We start from the raw sequence: 16,430 nt of genomic DNA on the forward strand, positions 1-16,430 counted from the left end.
CAAGGAATATTTGGGAGGGGTTATGCTGATGGACCTAGCACAATGAATCTTATGAATCATAAGGATGAAATGAACTGCTCTGTGGAGGAAACTCAGCCTCCTTTTCCAGGCTCACTGCTTGCTCAGTGGACTCATGAATGAAATGGAAATGATAGCAGGATTGGAGCTATGCCTAGGATCACCAAACCACTGTTGAGTGTTCAGGTTGCCAGCAGCAGTGACCAGTTCTGAGTTAATGAGATACCCCCTGCTCCAGGAGGACCAGCCAGCCACTCAGAGGCAAGTCAGTTCCTTTGGCCCTACCCAGTCACTGCGAGAGAATAGTTGTTTTTCTCTCTGAAATTGCTTACTGTAGATTTCGATTTGCTTCTCTGCTTGCTGTGCTTGTGTCAGTGCCACCTTCTGGGGATTTATTGAGTGTTTTATACACAATCACTGTGTCTGACACCATATAGCTTCTGACCATGAAACTCACTCTGTAATGAAAGAAATAATGCAATGGGCTATTGCCCATAGAATTCATTGGTCTAATTGTATTGTCTATCACCAAGAAGCACATGTCTTATTGAAGACTTAGTTATGGTGCCTTCTGGGAGATAACCGTTTTTGCAGCATATGCTTGAACTAGTGTCCAATATTTAGTACTTTTCCTTCATGTCCTTGCTGTCTATTGTTGTATAACCACCTCCAAAACTTAATGGTTTAAAACAACTACAACATTTACTTTGCTTACAAATCCATAACTTGTGCAAGACTCAGTGAGGACAGTTTATCTATGTTCCACATTCCACTTGATGCCAGCTGGGGCAGCCAAAAAGTTGGGGGCTAAAATCATCTGAAGTTTCGCTCTTTCACATGTCTGGGGACTGATGCTGAGTCTGTGGCCAGAACACCTACCCGTGGCCTTTTCACAGTGCTATTTGGTTCCTCACAGCATAGTAGCTGGGTGCCAAGGGCAAAACATCCCCAGAGAGAGAAATCTGGGTGGAAACTGTAATGCCTTTTTAAACCAACAATGGAAGTCCTTCAGTGTCACTTCAAAACTACATTCAGTTCATTAGGACTTAGTCACTAAGGCTGGTTATATCAAAGGAGACTCTTTTCTTTCTTTTTAAAAAAACTTATTTAAATTCAATTAATTAGCATATAATGTATTATTTGTTTCAGGGGTACAGGACTGCAATTCATCAGTCTTATATAATACCCTGTGCTCATTACAACACATGCCCTCCCCAGTGTCCATCACCCAGTTACCCCATGCCTCCACCCCCATCCCCTCCAGCAACCAGAGACTCCTTTTCTTAATGGGAGAAGGGTCAGAGAATTTCTGGATATGTTTTTAAACCATCAGGCTTCCATATCCAAAAATAATGGATTTAGGAACAAAGGGCTATTAAATTTTTTTAACTGCCAGTCTTTGAGATTCTGGGTTTTGATTGTTTAGAGGTCTGTTACCAAAGAAAGGAATTCTCCCAACAAAAGCTGAGCAATGGTTCCATTGATTTGGGGATGAGACTACCATCTAACCATTTTGTGTGTCTTGAGTCACTGGATAGGCAAGAGAAGGAAAAGGAGAAGAGCAAGGTTATGGTATTGGCTGGAGTGATTCACCCTGATCATCAAGCAGAAATAGGTTTGCGATTATACCTTTAAACAGATAGTTCTATCAAATACACAGATCCCTTAGCAATGAAGGTACTGGCTGAAGGTAAAGGGAACACAGATTGGCTGGTGGAGAAAGGAAGTCACTAAGAGTGGTGCAGTCCTAATGATCAGGGGAAGAAATGAGAGCTGGCATCTTTACTTGTGTCTCCTTTCTTGAAGAGTATCATGTGCACTTTTATGTGTTTTAATTTTTGTTTTCTTTCTTTGCCCTCTACTTCACTATTGTATGTGGGGTGTGCTACTCTTGGTGAACTTCATTAGTTAGCCTATAAATTGCAAAGGACTGGATATCTACTAGAGGTTCTGGACTTAGAAATGGATAGATGGATGTGGTAACTGATGAAACATTGGCTGACTTTCTTGGAGGGTGATAGAGTGAGTGCATCTTTGTATGAAGGCTATTTGCAACATTTTAAGTGGCAACTTTTTTTGAAGTATAAGCATTGAAAGCAGTGGTTGTATCAGTGTTGGGCAGCCAAAGGGATGACTTTGAGTTAGACTTTTTTTTTTTAAAGATTTTATTTAGGGGCACCTGGGTGGCTCAGTCGTTAAGCGTCTGCCTTCAGCTCAGGTCATGATCCCAGGGTCCTGGGATCGAGCACCACGTCGGGCTCCCTGCTCTGTGGGAAGCCTGCTTCTCCCTCTCACGCTCCCCCTGCTTGTGTTCCCTCTCTCGCTGTGTCTCTGTCAAATAAATAAATAAAATCTTTTAAAAAAAACTTTAAAAAAAAAGTTTTTTTTAAAAGATTTTATTTATTTATTTGACAGAAAGAGAGACAGTGAGAGAGGGAACACAAGCAGGGGGAGCGGGAGAGGGAGAAGCAGGCTTCCTGCTGAGCAGGGAGCCCGATACAGGGCTCGATCCCAGGACCCTGGGATCATGACCTGAGCCGAAGGCAGATGCTTAATGCCTGAGCCACACAGGCGCCCCTGAGTTAGACATTTTTGTGGTTTTATTTTCTGTTGTCCACCATTTGAGTTCTCTTCCTGTGTTTGGGGAATTACCCACCATGTGTCTTGGTGGTGATGAGCACTGCTTACAGAAAATGAGAAAGACAGTAACTCACTTTTTCTAGCCTTCTTACAGCGAGAGTGTAGGCATGTGACCTCAGCTTGCTCAATGAAATGACATCTTGAACTGCAACTTAATGAGAAACTCTGAGCCAGCACATTCAATTAAACTGTTCCCAAATTCCTGATCTACAGAAACTGTGTGAGATAGTAAGTGTTTATTGTTTTAGGTACCTTCCTTTTGGGATGATTTGTTACACAGTAATAGATAACTGATACAACCCTCTCTCCTCCATAAGGAGGGGAGATGTCACAGCATCTTCATAGCTCTGCAAAGATATTCTCATCCTCAGCCTCTGCAATTGCTCTTTCATTCTTTGTCTTCTCTGGTGTAACTGCCAGGAGGCTTATCCTGGCAGAATTCCTTCATCAATCTCTTAGCACTCCCTGCATGGGCAGATTGGCATCTTTATTCAAAACGTAAGAAGGCTTGACACCTATTATATTGTTCTCAGATTTTGAGACCTCTGCCTTTAGAATCCTGAAAAAAAATCCACACACATGTTAAATAAAAATGCAGTAAATATAAAAAGCAAATTAGAGTTCTAGAAGAGTTCTACTTCCAAATAAACCAGATATGTTCTTATTTAGTCTTTCTCTGGAGGTTGATCCTTCCAGTTACTCATATTCAGTTTATTTGTACAATGGAATAACAAGGGTACCTATCTCATGTGGTTCTTATGAAGGTAAATGAGATAATCTTAGCACAGTAGCTCGTATGTAGGAACTGTTCAGTATATTTTAGGTATCATTTTTAATCAACACCTTGCTCAGGGAACATTGCTGAGGTGCTATATTTTCCTAGGGTAGATTATCTCAGAAGTTTTATGTAATGTAGGCTCTATCACCTTTCAAAGTTTTCAAACCAACTTGAAATTTCATACCTTTTGGTCTTGCCTCCTCTCTTGTTCTCAATGGCCTGGAAAAAGATCTGTGAAATGATAAGGCCTTTTTACAGTTTATCCTCATGCTTAAATGCATGTTTTCCGGCTCAATGATCAATCCATTTATTGAACAAAGTGAAGGTAACCAGGTATATTTTTGTACCATACCCCAGATTTGCCATCACCAGGGGGAGACATAAATGTTGTCATGTTTTGTCTTAGTTGTTTAAGAGGAATTAGTAAGTTTTGAAAATTTGTTTACAAACATGAAACCCTATGGAGACTTGGTTTGCAACTACTACCATTTGCTAGTACCTAATGCATTAATTTGGATATTTGAAAAATGAATTTTAAAAAGTATCAAATTGGGGTGCCTGGGTGGCTCAGTTGGTTGAGCGTGTGTGTCTTCAGCTCAGGTCATGCATGATCCCTGATCCTGGGATAGAGTCCTGCATCAGGCTCTGTGCTCAGCGGGGAGTCTGCTTCTCCCTCTCCCTCTGCCACTCCCCCTGCTTGTGCGCTCTCGCTCATGCTCTCTCTCAAATAAATAAGTAAAATCCTTAAAAACAATTTAAAAAGTGTCAAATTTTAAGCCTCACGCAGATGTGCTAAATAAACTTGTTAATGTAAATCTGCCATGATACCAATCAGAAACATGGAAAAATTGAGCTGCATGCATTTTCTTATAACTCTTTAATGATTCTCTACTAAGAAGAATGTTTGATATATAATAGAGTACCACATCATAACTACATAAGTATGGATAAGTAAATCAATTTTATATAAGTAAATATAGAGACTCAGAATGCTTAAGATGTTTACATCAAAAATTGTGTGCTATTTTATGTCTTGTCAGTAACTCCTCGGGTTTAAATGTGGCCTTAGAAGGCGTGGTACTAAATGACTCATCATTCAACAGTTCACTTATTTCTGAACACACTGGGGGAAAAACAGCCTTTGGTTCTTTTTATTTCTTTCTGTCTATATTTTGTACATGCCAATGTTAGAAATATACACCAGTCTCCATCCAGCTTCCCATATACATTCCACTTCCATCCAGCTTCCCACTGGAGGGCAGTAGAGAATCATCCAGATCATCCCTGATTTTGGCCCTCACTGGCTGTAAGGTGACAAAATCAAACCTTAAAATGGATTTCCTACTGCTAAAATGTCATAATCAAAGTAAATTTTTAGGAAATCTATTTGTTCCCATAAACAGCCATAATTGATTATGAAAATAAAAGAAAATATAGCAAAAGTTATGCATTTACAAGCCCTACTAAGTGGAAGAACAAAATTAAAACTACATCACAAATGTACTTTTTTTGTGGTGGGACTTTTGTACATTAGCTGACTGGCTGAAACTTCCCAAAATGCTAGTCCTAAAAAGTACTTTGGGTATGAATCTTACTCTTATATGTGATATATATAAATATATCATATGAGATTATTAAAATTATATTAAGTATAATTTTGAGCCCTCAGCCAGCCAAAATGATGGTAAAGTCTACCTCAGTCATTGCTTAGACTCCCCTAGCCACCCTGATCCATGATAAGTCACCCATAGATTTTGGGAGTCACCCATAGATACCCAGAGGCATCAGTAGTCCCAGGCCAGAGTGGTTAGGGCTGAGATGCCCAGTGTCATTTGAAAGTGACCAGGCCTCTGGTCTTTTCCTGCACTGGGACTGGGATTTTTTTGTTACAGTTGGAAATCCCAGTGCCTCAATCCCTGCCTCCCTAAAATCATTAGCCATCATTGATCAGTTTCTGTCACTGTTCAGAGGAAAAATTTTCCTTTACCCTTCAAGATTCTTTTGGCTGGCTGAATTCAATTGACATGCGGCAGATTAACAGGAAAAAATTAAATTTGTTACATACATAGGTGGACTCATAAGAATATGAGACCCACAGTCAGTCAGGCAATTGAGGCTTATCTAGAGCTAAGGAGAAGGGGGTAGTGGTCTGGGACTTCATGAGGAAGGAAGATAAATCATAGGAAGATGAAAAAGATAAATGTTTGCTGGACCATCCAGAAACAACGGACATAGAATTTACACAAACAGACTTTGCTACCTTTTGCCCTACCACCCCTAATTCATATTATGCTGTAGTTATCTATGGTGATTACTCCCTTCCTGGAGCAGGTCCTTTATGTAAATTCTTATAGGCAGTCAGGGGGAAGGGCAAAGCTTCTTCCTGAGCCTTTTGTTTCTTAAAAAGTAATCAGCCTAAAATAATCCACATGCCAAAGACACATTTTGGGATGGCAGATTTTGCTCCCCTGCAGTCACCATCCTGGATGCTTTTAACAGTGGCCGTAGGTCGTCACCCCTGGCAGAACCTCTTCTCCTGATTTCATTGACTTCTCTACCCTCCAAAGAGAATGGATTTTTCCTCTGCACACCCTTTCCCACCAAGTTTAACCTCTTCAGTGAGTCCAGACTTTCACTAAAGGAAAGACCGGAGGTAGTCTTTAGGCTTAAGGCCCACTAAGCACTGTGAACTGGCAACCATCAGCAGAAGGTAGGGGAGGATGGAAAATTGCAGCAAAAACAAAATGCAGTCTAATGTCTTAACAAATTATCCTCCACAGAAGCTGGCACTGGAGACTATTCTTTTCCTAGTCATCTCCCTATGGAAACCACAGGCATTCTTCATGCCTCTAAGCACCTTCAGACTGCATTCAAAATTAGGGTGGTGAGTCTGGAAATCTTTCTTTGCTAATTTGTTGTACATGAATGCCTGTAGAAGCCTTTGAATGGTAAATGCTGTGGGAGGGGCAGTTTCCATGGTGACTTTTCAATGCACCCTTTTTCTTGCACTTCAATTAGATCTTCATTGCTGAGGGACTGTGAATGAGAAGGTGAGGACTCAGTCACATCTGGGGGGCAGGAGGTGTGAGAGACACAGCCTTTCTAGATGCAGGTACATTCTGAACCCACTGAGTTATACTACTTGCCTGGCCCCATCTCTTCACCGTGGCCCTGGCCCCACTGTGGGAAAAGATGTTTGCAACACCCATGACAGAGGGCCAATTTCCTTAATATCCAAAGAGAGCTTACAAGTTAATATGAACAATACCAAAACAATAGAAAAAAATGGGCAAAGGACAAATAGGCAGCTTACAGAGAAAGAAAATTGATGGCTTACATTGTATGAAAATATGCCAATCTAATTCATAATGAAAGAAATATTTAAGTAAGATTCCATTTTTCACCTACCAGACTGGAAAAGATCTAAAGGTTTGATAATGTGTTGTGTTCAGAGAATATGAAAAACCATCATTTTATACACTCTTAGTGGGAGGATAAATTGTATAATTTCTTCGGAGAGTGATTTAGCCCTTCTAGAAAGTCATCCTACAAGTGTAATTACATTTGACTTAAAAACACAAATAAAAGCATATTTATCAAAGCCTTATTGAAGCAAATGACTGGAACAGATTAAATGAGTTACTGATACATCCAGACAGTTACTCACACAGGGCAATGAGAGATAAAAATAAAGTTGGATTTTCCTCACATCCCATGAGTTGTACGTTCAACCAATTGGCTAAACACTGTTAAAGGATAATTCTCAAAAAAATAAAAATCATGACTCTCATGCAGATATAAAATGAACACGTGCTGCAGATTTTATTTGCTCATAATGAAGGAACTAGGCAGATCTCATTACTGGATCAAAGGAGAAGTCAAAGAAGGACAAATTCCTGTGGAGTAAAGGAATGTTGAAATGAATGAGCAAAATGGGGGCAAAACTGGTTTTTCCACGGGTGGGGGAGCTTGTCCCTGCACTTGCTGGAATTGATTTGCATGTTGATAGACAGGAATTACTTCGCATTTTTTTTTTAAAGATTTTATTATTTATTTATTTGACAGAGAGAGACACAGTGAGAGCAGGAACACAAGCAGGGGGAGTGGGAGAGGGAGAAGCAGGCTTCCCGCTGAGCAGGGAGCCCGATGTGGGACTAGATCCCAGGACCCTGGGATCATGACCTGAGCCAAAGGCAGGTGCTTAACAACTGAGCCACCCAGGCGCCCTACTTTGCATTGTTATCTGTAATTTACAGAGTTGTAAAATAGCTCTCAGAAACAGCACAGTTTCCACTGTAGCTATTTTCTGTACAAGATTTAAGTGATTTAAATGATAAATGCAAGGAGTCTAACAAAGTGTAAAACAGAGTGTAAAATTGGGGTCCCAATTATATTCAGAAAAAGACATTCAGGTATATGCATATGTATATATATATATGCACATGTGTATATATTATATATATTAAATATATATATATATATTCCTCAACGGAGACAGAAGAAATTGGTAATTGTGGCTGGCACTCAGGAAAGGGATTGAAAGTTAGGAATTTGAGGTGAAAAAAATCTTTTTTCACTGTACTCCTTTATATATTGCTTGATTTTTTTTTCTTTGCTTTTGCCAAGAGCATGTGTTATTTTTCCAAGGCAATCTTTCATAAACAAATAATAAAGCAATGGCATCTATAAATCAAGCATCACAGGAAATACAAGGAGAAATGGATAGAAATGTAATACTCAAGGGAGGGGAGTCCTTCACAAACCTCTTTCAGGTTTTGTTCATTGAGCAGACAAAAAATAAAGCTATGGAAAGCAGTTTTCAACATGGATTGCATATTAAGAACAATTAGGGGGTTTCTTTAGAAAAGCTTTTTTATTTCAAACCTATGCAAAAGTAAACAGACTGGCCTAATGAACCCAGGGGACCTGCCACCCCAGCACTGACAATTTTACCAAGTCATGGCCAGCTAAGTCTCTACCCCTTTTCCCCCTTTCCATACTATACTGAAGCAATCCCAGAAACCATATCCTTTAATATATAAACATTTTGGGGCGCATGGGTGGCTCAGTTGGTTAAGCGACTGCCTTCAGCTCAGGTCATGATCCCAGGGTCCTGGGATCGAGTCCCACATCGGGCTCCCTGCTCTGCGGGGAGCCTGCTTCTCCCTCTCCCACTCCCCCTGTTTGTGTTCCCTCTCTCGCTGTGTCTCTCTCTGTCAAATAAATAAATAAAATCTTTAAAAAAAAATATATATATATATAAACATTTTGTCCAGTAAGTAGCTCTAAAATATAAGGAATCTTTTAAAAACATAACCACAATACCATCATCACTTTTTTAAAATTAAAAATTCGTAAGCACAATATCATTGTCACACCTGAAAAATAAACAGCAATTCTTTAACTTCATCAAAGATTCAGTTTTAAAATCTCTCATTGTTTTATAAATGTCATTAAAAAAAACAAGTTTTGTTTGAATTAGGACCTGAATAAGGTTTACACATTTTAATTAGTTGGTGTGTCACTCAAGTCTTTTATTGTAATCTATACATTATCTTGGTGGGGGGGGGGGGGAGGCGTCTTCTAGAAACTATTGTTGTCCAAGCTTCATCCTGACAGTGTTGAATTTTACCTGAGCCCTATGCTCCTGGAAAACAGTGACAGTTTAGAAACACACATACACACACACAGAACCTCTTTTGTGTTCTGGAAAAGAATTACTGCAAAGAACCATCCTTTCCCATATGACTTAGGTAAGACTCACATGGCGAGACATGTTTACCTATGGCAAGACTAAGCACAGACCCTCTAAGTTCCCACCCGTGGCCTCATAAATGATAAGCTGAACTGCTTGTTCCCACTGACCAATCAGAAAAAAATTCTTGTTAACCAAACTTTGGTTAAGATTCTTTCCTTCTCCCAAGTCCCTGAGCTTTGACCCACCCCCAGCCTGAACCAACACATAACTCCTCCTTAACAATCTCTCCTTGTTAGGAGTTAGTTGGACAGTTAGGTAGTCAGGGCCAGGGTCCCCAACAAGAAAATATGGAGTCAGGACAGCTAAAATAAAACAGCACTAACATCCTGTTTTGCAGCTTAGGTAGGAGCACACTAGCATTCTGCTTTGCAGCCTTTGCAGAAATGACTTCTGCAAAACATCCTAAAATAAGGCAATAACCCACAAAGCGTTTGTCACTATCACGGGCAAGGGACAGTTAAGACATAAGCCCCCAGATGTCAGCAAAAAAACCCCATCAGCATGATGACATTAACCTAATAGGTAGATATGTGACCAAAGCCCTCATTAGCCTGACTCAGTACACCTTGATTGCTTAAGATAGTTCCACAAAAGAGCTCATAAAAACCCCTAAACTTAGAAACTCCAGGGGCAACCCATTTGGGCCCCACTCCCCCTCCGGGAGGTTTGTACTATTGCTCAGTAAACTTTGCTCTGCTGCCCACCACTCTTCTGGTCTACCTCTTCATTCTTCGAAGTGGCGTGACCAAGAACCACGGGCACTAAAGGCAGAGAATTCCTGCTCAGGGGAAACATTCTCTGATCTACTCTTCCATTAGGTCACTCTTTCATCCCACTTCCCCACACCTAGGCCCCCCCCCCCCACTTCTAGTCTTGTTTATTCTTCTCTATAAAAGAAAAACTCTTCTTGTCTAACCTTCGAGATCTTATGGTCAGAGCTTCTCTTTGCAGCAGCAGTCCCTCTCACCTGCTTTGCATTAATCTTTTCCAATAGTCTCTTCTTACTAAATCTGGATTTGTTTTTTATTTGACAATGCCTAGAAATTTTGATGTACTTATCTCCAGTTGATTATAATATGAAATGAGATTTGAGAACCACTGCTTAGTGGATGTAAACTGTACAATTACTAGGATAATCTAATACATATATATCTGTGTTAGTCTGTATTCCTCCAGAAAACAGATTCTGAGGTGAGGTCTTGTGCAGATAGTTTATTTAGGAGGTAATCTCAGGAAGCACAGGAAAAAGAGCAGGGACAGTGAGCCAGGAAGGAGGAAAGCCCCGTCTACAATGCATAATGGGCAGGTTTCACCTGTGGGTAACCAAAGCCCAGTTCCTCTGGGAGATTCTTTGAGGAACATGTAGAATGTATCTTAGATATGACCTCTATAGGGACAGCAAAGCTGGGGTATTTACCTATTTTCCCCTTTCCTTCACTGGTTGAGAATTGTCTCCAAGGGTTTTAAGTCCCAAACGTTGCTGGCCACCTTCAAGCAGAGAAGAAGAGATGTTTATGTTTTTGAGGGGACTGTCAGCACATTGTCCTTTGCAGCTGCAGGCAAACTCAGAGGGAACCCAAGGCGATATGGAGCTGGGATCAAGAGCATGTGCTACTGTATTGAACTTTATACCTAAAGAGAATACCCTTTTTCATTTCTTGCAAGTGCCAGTTGAACAGCAAAAGTTGACCACAGAAATTCCCTGTAAGTTTCCCAAATAGAAATTTTAACTAAGATTTGTTGAATACTTACTATGTGCTAAAGGATTTACATGTATTACCTTAATTTAACTCTCAGGACAAACACCTGAAATAGGTATGATTATTATCTCAATTTTACAAATGAAAAAATTGAGCCTTAGTTTAAATACTCTGCCCAAGGTCATATAGCCAGGAAAGACAGAGCAGGGATTTAAATCTTAGCTTTCTGACTCAAGAACGCAGCTGCTAACCACTATGGGGTATGCTTCCTCACAGCCTTTAATCATAATGTGGGAAAACTACAAGTTAGTTAATGTTAGAAATTATTAGAAATGTTAGTTATGTTAGAATAATATTAGAAATGCTAGTTAATGTTAGAAAAAACAATGGTATAATGATCCAACAATAAATACTCCCATCATTTGGGGATTTAAAAAATTTCTGTATAGAGAAAATGAAAGCACCAATAAGAAAAACCCTGTATGGCCAAATTTATGAGTTCTGGTTAAAGCTGTGATGGGGAAAAAGAATATCATTATAAGTAAGAGTGACATTATATGAATTAAACATTCTATGCAAAAGGTTAGGAAAAGAATAAATCAATGTTGGATATGTAAGGAGCTAATAAAAATAACAATAGAGAGGACTTCCAATTCAGCTCAAGATAGAGTAACAGGAATTGGATGTACCCTCCCCGCTGGACAACCAAAAAGCAAAACATGTAAAACAGGGATTGTCAAGACACTCAATATCAGGAAACAAAGGACTAGTGATCTCTGACAAGAAACAAGGTGAGCCCCACCTTGAGAGAGTTTCCAGGCCTTGGTGCAGGAAGGGGAACCCAGGCAGAGCCCAGCAGACTCCATTAGTTGAGGAGGAGCTGAGAGTCTGGAGGAGAATAAGAAAGCTGGAGTTCTCAGGATGGGCTGAGAGAACTACCCACGGAGAGAAACCCAGAGACCTGTAGAGCACTCTCAAGTATTCCGCAGAATACAGGTCAGTGAATGCATATAAGGAAACAACCTGAGATGGGTGCCTGGGTGACTTAGTGGGTTAAGCATCTGCCTTCGGCTCAGGTCATAATCCCTGGGTCCTGGGATGGAGCCCCATGTCGGGTTCCCTGCTCAGTGGGGGGGCCTGCTTCTCTCTCTCCCTCTGCCACTCCCCCTGCTTGTGTTCTCTCTCTCTGTGTCAAATAAATAAATGAAATCTAAAAAAAAAAAAAGGAAAAAAAAGAAAATTTCCCAAACTTGATGGAAACTATAAATAAATAAATAAATACATACATATATACACATATATATGTATATGAAACTTCACAAATACTCAAGCATAAGAAGTGTGAAGAAAACAACCTAGAGGCCCATCATAATCAAATTCATTAAAACCAGTGATAAAGAGAGAATCTTAAAAATAGCCTGAGAAAAAAGGCATGCTATGAATGGAGGAACAAGAGTAAGGATGACTTCAGATTTCTTGTTGTAAACAATGCAAGTGAGAAGATAATTGAGCAATATCTTTAAAGTACTAAAAGAAAAAAAACCCCTGTCAAACTAGAATTCTATACCCAATAAGTATATCTTTCAAAAATGAAGGTGAAATAAGGTGAAAGATGTTAGACTTAACAAAGGCTGAAAGAATTAATCCTTATGACATCACACACAATAGGAGATATTAAAGGATGTCCTTCAGGCAGGAGGAAAATGATGCCAGATAGAAATCTGGATCTATACAAGGGAATAAAGACTACTAGATATGGGATCCTTTTTTTTTTTTTAAGTAGGCTCCATGCCCAGTGTGGGGTTCAAAGTCACACCCCTGAGATCAAGAGTCACATGCTCTATCAACTGAGCTCGCCAGGCACCCTGAAATGGGATCCTTTTAATGCTTAATTTGTATGCATATCTCTGAGCTGAGTGTTTGCACAGGCAATGCCTCATACTTGCAGTTTTCTCAGGAGGATTATCCTTGAACAACTGAGGTTATCTTTTTTTTTTTTTAAGATTTATTTATTTATTTGACAGAGACAGCAAGAGAGGGAACACAAGCAGGAGAAGTGGGAGAGGGAGAAGCAGGCTTCCCACTGAGCAGGGAGCCCAATGCAGGGCTCAATGCCAGGACCTCGGGATCATGACCTGAGACAAACGCAATCGCTTAACGACTGAGCCACCCGGGCACCCCCAACTGTTATCTTAACCAGAGGTGCCTGGGAGTTATGCTGCTTCTCTGTCTTGGCAGTGCATAGTCAATGACTGACCGAGGTGGGGATGCAGAAGCACTTGGCGCAAGGTGGGACACATTCTGTGGTACAGTTTATCCTCCAGACCTCCCTGTGGGATCAGAATGAAGCTGGACTTCACTTGAAACCCCATTCTTGCTTACTTCTTTTCCCGTCCCTACTCTGCTTCCCTCATTGCCTTATCACATTCTCCTGAGAGTGCTTGAAAAATAAATCACATACATATGAACCTCTGTCTCAGGCTCTATTCTGGGGAACCTGATTTAGGAGAGGCAAAGAGTATAAAGATATTTGTAACCAATGTAAATACTGACCAAAAGGTCTCCATATTAGGGGAGCCGTACAACAATGAAGTGGATGAGATAACTATCCTGTCGATATAAGTGAGTTCTCTTTTTTCAACCGCCCTGTTGCTCACTCAGGGGTTCATGAATAAAGTGGCCATGACATCAGAAATGCAGGCCATACCACAGCTTAACAACATGGACATTTTCGCACTAAGATTAATCTGGCTGTTGCTACTGTTGAGCACACAATATGCCAACAGCAGTGCTGAGCCCCTCATATGGCATCATTCCCTTGAGGGACCAGCCAGCCCCACCTGGTGGTAGGTCGGTTACATTGGAGCCCTCCCATCATTAAGTAGGAACCAATTTGTCCTCACTGATTGTTTTCTGAATATGGATTATTTCTCTCTGTCCATTAGCTTCTGCCAGCACCCTTGTCCGTGGATTTATGGCATTCCTATTCACCCTCAAGGTATTCCATACAACATTGCTTCCAATCAAGGAACACATTTTACCATAAGTATAAGCAGCAAGAGATTCAACTAGTCTTATCATGTGTCCCCAAATCCAGAAGCAGCTGGTCTTACAAAATGTGGGAATGGTCTGCTGAAGACTCAATTATGGTACCAGCTGGGAGACAGCACCTTACCAAATTGGAGTGTTGTTTTATGGGTTATGATTTGAACCAACTGTTAATACATGTTGCATTTTCTTTCATGGCAAGAGCACACTGGTTGAGAGGAGCTTCTCACAAGTAATAACACTTGCAAGAGTTTGGCTTCTCATTTCTGTAAACTTAGCTCTTCTCATCTAGAAGTCTTAATTCCCAAGAGTAGAATGTTTCCACTAGGATACACAACAATGGTTCCATTGATGTGAAGGTATCTACACAGTGGAGACACATAAGACTATGTCTGGAATTGTGATTCATTGGGATGCTTCTTCTTCTTCTTCTACTTTTTTTTTTTTTAAGTAAGCTCCATGCCCAGTATGGAGCCCAACACAGGGCTTGAACCCACAACCATGAGACTGAGACCTAAGCTGAGTTAAGGGTTGGAAACTTAGCCAACTGAGCCACCCAGGCTCCCCTCATTGGGATGCTTCTTAATACTTGCATGTTCAATAGGAAAAGTCAGTATGGGGGAAAGGGATAATAGCAACCCCAAAAGGCAGGATGATTAAGGACTAAAGCCCATTAGGAATGAAAGTCGGTGTCCCCTCACTAGGTAAAGAATTCCAAGCAGCCAAGATTCTGAATGAAGTCAAGAGTAACATGGAATAGGTAGAGGGAGAAGGATATGATAAATATCAGTTATGGCCTTGTGATCAGTTACGAAGTTGAGAACTAAGGCTGCTATATTATGTATATTTTAATGAGTGATTTCAACACCTCCTTCCTTTCCCTCTCATTTTGCATAAAGAGTTTTGGCAGCACTTAACTTTATAATTTAATTACATGGCAACCAGGTTATGAGGAGTCACACTCAGACCCGTTGGTGCTGCATATCCCTTGGAGATCCTAGACTTGATATGGACAACATGGTAAATGGAATTGTGTTTCCCCTTGTTGGGGAGAGGGTGAGAGCATCTTCATTTGTAGGATACATCTTCTGCCTGCCATTTTATTGTGTTGGTCTCAGCCTATTCATAGTGATGCTGTTGGCTAGGAATGCCTGAGGCACTTGTCCAGACCTGTATTACTCTTAGCAAGACCCCACAGACATTTCCTCACCAGGGCCAGTGTGGTGGCTGGATTAACCCCTGTGATTTTTATTATGATTTTGGATGTATTTTAGCAAGAAATTATCAGAGAAATTTGAGGAACAAGATTTATTACTCACAAGTCCTGGAGGATACACAGCATGCTGGAGGGCCATATAGTGAGGTCAAGGGTAAAGGGAGAGGGGGGTAAAGGGAGAGAGAGAAAGGACCTAGGGTTCTGCCTTTATTAGGGTCCAAGGGTGGGGTATCTGGGGTTTCACTGGTTCATTCCTCATTGGCTAATCTAAAGCTTAAGAGTGGGAATTAGGACATGGGAAGGGAGAAGTGGGTTCATTCGAGTGATCAGTTGTCTAGGTTACCCAGGGCTTTCTGAAAGAGGAAACTTCATGGATAGTGGTGGCTTGATTCCTTATCTGGTTGTTTTGCTAGTAGCTGTGCCATACAACTGGCAAAATGTTTATTCAAGATGTATGTTTTTTGAAATGGATGCCTCAGCAATCAAAAGCTTAATGCCAGGCGCTTACACTGCAGTTTTGTTAGGTAGAAGCATGAAGTTGTTTTAGAGAGTTAAGTATGGGTGGGAAGATGGGAATGAATGCTGAGTAGCAAAAGGGGTGGACTGTGCTGATGTGGCTCTTGTTTATGCCTCACCCTGTCCCTTCTCTGATTGATGGGGGCTTGCCCACTGCACTTTCCAGAACCTCATGTTCACTGGCTTCTGGCTGGGTTTGGCACTACTGGGAACCAGAAAGGAAAAGAAAGGAGGAAGCCAGGGAATTTCTTCCTCTTTCTCTCTGTTCTGGGCATCATCTCTGGCAGGGGCCATGTCTCCTCCATAGACCAGCTATGGCATGTACAAACTTTCCTGTATGTGACAGTGTGTGTGCACTTTTCAAATGTGCCTTTGAAATCTGTCTCTGGACCACTGTGTTTACTAGATCTGCCAAGAAAGAGGATTGGAAAACACTATATTTTGAAAAAAGATTTTATTTATTTATTTATTTACTTATTTAGAGAGAAAGAGCACACACACACTCACACACATGTGAGCAGGGGAAGGGGCCGAGGGAGAAGGAGAGAGACAATCCCAAGCAGATTCTGTGCTGAGTGTGGAGCCCGACACAGGCTTGATCTCACAACCCTGAGATCATGACCTGAGCTGAAATCAAGAGTCAGACACTTGACCAACTGGGCCACCCAGGTGCCCCCTGGAAGACACTATTAATGATATAATCTATTAAAGGTGGTTTTCTTTAAGTGAGCATTATTGGTGACTTTTCTTCATTTG

This window comes from Mirounga angustirostris, unplaced genomic scaffold (assembly GCF_029215605.1).
Source record: "Mirounga angustirostris isolate CCGP_5_RB_7025 unplaced genomic scaffold, mMirAng1.0.hap1 SCAF_1, whole genome shotgun sequence".
In the NCBI taxonomy this organism is placed as follows: domain Eukaryota; kingdom Metazoa; phylum Chordata; class Mammalia; order Carnivora; family Phocidae; genus Mirounga; species Mirounga angustirostris.